This window comes from Otolemur garnettii, unplaced genomic scaffold, assembly GCF_000181295.1.
Source record: "Otolemur garnettii isolate 467f Iridium unplaced genomic scaffold, OtoGar3 scaffold00002, whole genome shotgun sequence".
Lineage (NCBI taxonomy): Eukaryota > Metazoa > Chordata > Mammalia > Primates > Galagidae > Otolemur > Otolemur garnettii.
In genome coordinates this window covers 54,928,246-54,931,857 of record NW_003852397.1, presented here as the reverse complement: position 1 = coordinate 54,931,857, position 3,612 = coordinate 54,928,246, and the positions used below count along the sequence as shown (strand labels likewise).

Below are 3,612 nucleotides of genomic sequence, written 5' to 3'. Positions count from 1 at the left end.
TTGCTTTCTAAATCATCTGCCATTATCCAATAAATTTCAACAATCACAAAGGCAAGTCATGCAGTATCCTGCCTCTCAGTTTACTGGTGCCATCTCTAAAAACCTTCTCCTGCACTCTACCTCAGTTATCTATTTCCTCACTTTTTATCCTATTATTACCAAAATGGACAATTAGAAAATTGCAATTACCCAATTACTAAATTATGAATATACATGCTCCACCATAACCTTCAGTTATTCTAGATAATTATTCAACTGCTCTACAGTGATTATTCTTTGACTTCACTGATACGTGCATCACCAGTTCATTGAACTTTCTTAATTTTCCTTCAGTCCCATTTTGTTGTCAAGATTTTAATCACACTCTGGCAAACTGATTCCATCTTGACCATTTGTTGTACAGGGAGCCCAAGTTCCAAACAGCACTTCTTTAGCAAAAAAGACAAAAACTGAGAAACAATGATTTTTAATATGTAAAAATCTCAGAATAAAAAAAGCAGTAAGATACCAATAGAAAAATAGGCCCAACAATCTGCAAATTTACAATTTTGATAGGCAAGACAAGCAAGGGTCCAATGTATCTACCATTCTCATATACTACTAATAGGAGCATAAATCACTACATTTCTGAAAAAAGCAATTTGGCAATCTCTTTTAGGATTCCATAAAATGTGTTTTCCTTTTGAGGAAAAGGAAAGCTAAAGTTTCCTTTTGTGTTGACCTTTTATAGAAAGCTAAAATTTAAAAATAACAAAAATTACAGAGGAAGGTGTTCAACACAATGTTTAAAACTGTATAAATATGAAATATTTAGAGGATGGTTCCACATATCATATAACAATATGGCCAGGCACAGTGTCTCACACCTGCAATCCTAGCACTCTGGGAGGCCTAGGTAGATAGATTGCTTGAGCTCAGGAGTTTGACACCAGCCTGAGCAAGAGCAAGACCCCATCTGTACTAAAAGTAGAAAAATTGGCTGGGTGTTGTGGTGGGCACCTGTAGCCCCAGCTAATCAGGAGGCTAAGGCAAGGGGATCTCTTGAGCCCAAGAGACGGAGGTTGCTGTGAGCTATAATGATACCATGGCACTCTACCCAAGGCAACAGTGTGAGACTGTCCCAAAAAAAAGAAAAAGAAAAAAGAAAGAAAGAAAAGACAATTAAGTGATCCCAACACTGAGATGAAATCAGATGCTGAAATTATCTAAAAAGAATTTTAAAGCAACCATCATGAAAATCCTTCTGCGTGCAATTTGGAAGTCTTAGAACAAAAGAAAAACAAAATCTCTGCCAAGAAACAGAAGTTATAAAAAAGAACAAAATAAAAATTACAGAACTGAAAATAACTGAAATTTTAAAAATGAGTAAGTTCCATAGAATAAAGACAATAGAGGACAGACTCAGTGAACTTCAGAACAAATCAACAGAATTTACTCAATCTGAAAAAACAAAATAAGCTCAAAAAAAACTGAGTCTGAGAGATAATGGTACTATACCAAAAGATCTAATATTTGTATCACAGATTCACAGAAGAAGAGAAAAGGCATAGGGTTGAAAAAATATCCCTAGAAATAATGAGACTGAAAATGTCACAAATTTAGTCAAAGACAAAAACCTACAGCTGCAAGAAGCATTGGGAACCCTTCCCCCTAAAAAAATAAATAAATAAATAATAAAAAATCCAAAGAAATCCCTATCAGGACATTTCATGGCTGGGGGGCCAGCCACATACACCAGAGGTGGCAGGTTCAAATCCAGCCCAGGCCTGTCAAACGACGACAGCTACAACTAAAAAATAGCTGGGCATTGTGGCAGATGCCTGTAGTCCTAGCTACTTAGGAGGCTAAAGCAAGGAGAATCACTTAAGCCCAAGAGTTCGAGGTTGCTGTGACCTGTGAAGCCACAGCACTCTACTGAGGGCAACATAGTGAGACTCTGTCTCAGAAAAAAGAAAAAAAAAAGTAATAAAAAGAAAAGACATATCATAATTGAACTTCTGAAAACCAAAAAGAAAGTAAAACTCTTGAAGGTAGCCAGAGAAAACAACATATTACCTGTAAGTCAACACCAATTCAAATAACAGATTTCTCATCTAAAACTACAAAGGCCAGAATTCAGTAGCACATTATCTTTCTTTCAAGTGCTGAAAGAAAAGAACTGCCAATGATGAATTCTTATATCCAACAAAACAATCCTTCAGAAATGAAGGTAAGAAAGATACTCTCAGATGAAGGAAAACCAAATCCAGGTGCTAACCAGATTTGGATAACAGAGAATCCATCACCATCTGATTTCTTGCCATCTGTCATAAATACTTGAATCATGAAATGTTAAAAAGCTTTTAAAATATAATTAGTTAAAAAACTAAAAAAAAAGTCTCTTTGGTCCTCCCGTTCGTCAGACAGCCACTTCTTCTAGTGCAGCGCCAGCCACATCCCCGAGGAACCATGGTGAAAGTGAAGGTCGGAATAAACAGCTTTGGTCCTACTGGGCGCCTGGTCACCAGGGCTACTTTTAACTCTGGCAAAGTGGATATTGTCAGCATCAATGACCCCTTCATTGACCTCAACTACATGGTCTACATGTTCCAGTATGATTCCACCCATGGTATAGTCAAAGCTAAGAACGGGAAGCTTGTCATCAATGGGAATCCCATAACCATCTTCCAGGAGCGAGATCCCACGAAAATCAAATGGGGTGAGGCAGGCACTGAGTATGTTGTGGTGTCCACTGGCATCTTCACCACCGTGGAGAAGGCTGGGACTCACCTACAGGGCCGTGCCAAAAGGGTCATCATCTCTGCCCCTTCTGCTGATGCCCCCATGTTTGTGATGGGTGTGAACCACAAGAAGTACGAAAACAGCCTCAGCATTGTCAGCAATGCCTCCTGCACCACCAACTGCTTAGCTCCCTTGGCTAAGGTCATCCATGACAACTTTGGCATTGTGGAGGGACTCATGACCAGAGTCCATGCCATCACTGCCACCCAGAAGACCGTGGATAGCCCCTCTAGGAAGTTGTGGCGTGATGGTCGCGGGGCTCTCCAAAACATCATCCCTGCCTCAACTGGTGCAGCTAAGGCTGTGAGCAAGGTCATCCCTGAGCTGAATGGGAAGCTTACTGGTATGGCCTTCCGTGTCCCCACTGCCAACATGTCAGTCATGGATCTCATCTGCCATCTGGAGAAACCTGCCAAATATGATGATATCAAGAAGGTGGTGAAGCAGGCATCAGAGGGCCCCCTCAAGGGCATCCTAGGTTACACCGAACACTAGGTTGTCTCCTCTGACTTGAACAGTGACACTCATTCTTCCACTTTTGACGCTGGGGCTGGCATTGCCCTCAATGACCACTTTATCAAACTCATTGCCTCGTATGATAATGAATTTGGCTACAGCAACAGGGTGGTGGATCTTATGGCCCACATGGCCTCCAACGAGTAAGAACCCCCAGACCACCAGCCCCTGCCACAGCACGAGAGGAAGAAAAAGGCCCTCAGCTGCTAGGGTGCCCCTGCCTACTCAGTTCCCCACCTCATGAGAATCTCCCCTCAACACAGTTTCCACATCAGATGCCCTAGAGAATGGGAGGGGCCTAGGAAGCCCCACCTT

The 3,612-nt window shown here is 41.3% G+C and overlaps 1 protein-coding gene and 1 pseudogene across 1 annotated transcript in view; one reads left to right on the top strand and one right to left on the bottom strand.

Moving 5' to 3' along the window:
* Nucleotides 1–3,612, bottom strand: part of OXSR1 (oxidative stress responsive 1) — a 143,556-nt gene that overhangs the window by 87,796 nt on the left and 52,148 nt on the right. The gene's annotated exons all lie outside the window — the stretch shown is intronic.
* On the top strand, nt 2,434–3,497 carry LOC100949062 (annotated as a pseudogene).